This window comes from Corvus brachyrhynchos, unplaced genomic scaffold (genome assembly GCF_000691975.1).
Source record: "Corvus brachyrhynchos isolate BGI_N302 unplaced genomic scaffold, ASM69197v1 scaffold787, whole genome shotgun sequence".
NCBI lineage: Eukaryota > Metazoa > Chordata > Aves > Passeriformes > Corvidae > Corvus > Corvus brachyrhynchos.
This window is the reverse complement of record NW_008239142.1, coordinates 418,367-418,615: the sequence shown is the minus strand read 5'-3', so window position 1 is coordinate 418,615 and position 249 is coordinate 418,367.

The window sequence follows — 249 nt, the reverse complement described above, 5'->3', positions numbered from 1 at the left end:
AAATCCAGGTAACACAGCCCTGACTCCTCAGGAGTGCCCCCATCCCACTATCTCATTTCCCTCCTCCACAGGGCCCCCACCAGAGCTGCCCCTCGGCCCCTCACACCCCTGTCAAGGCCCCTCACGCCCCTCCAGGGCTCCTTCAGCCCCTCCCAGGGTGCTCCAGCCTTTCAGGGGTCCCTCAGGGTCCCTCTCAGAGCGGCCCCCGCTCCTGAGGATCGCCCGCAGACTTCCAGGCCCCCTGAGGCC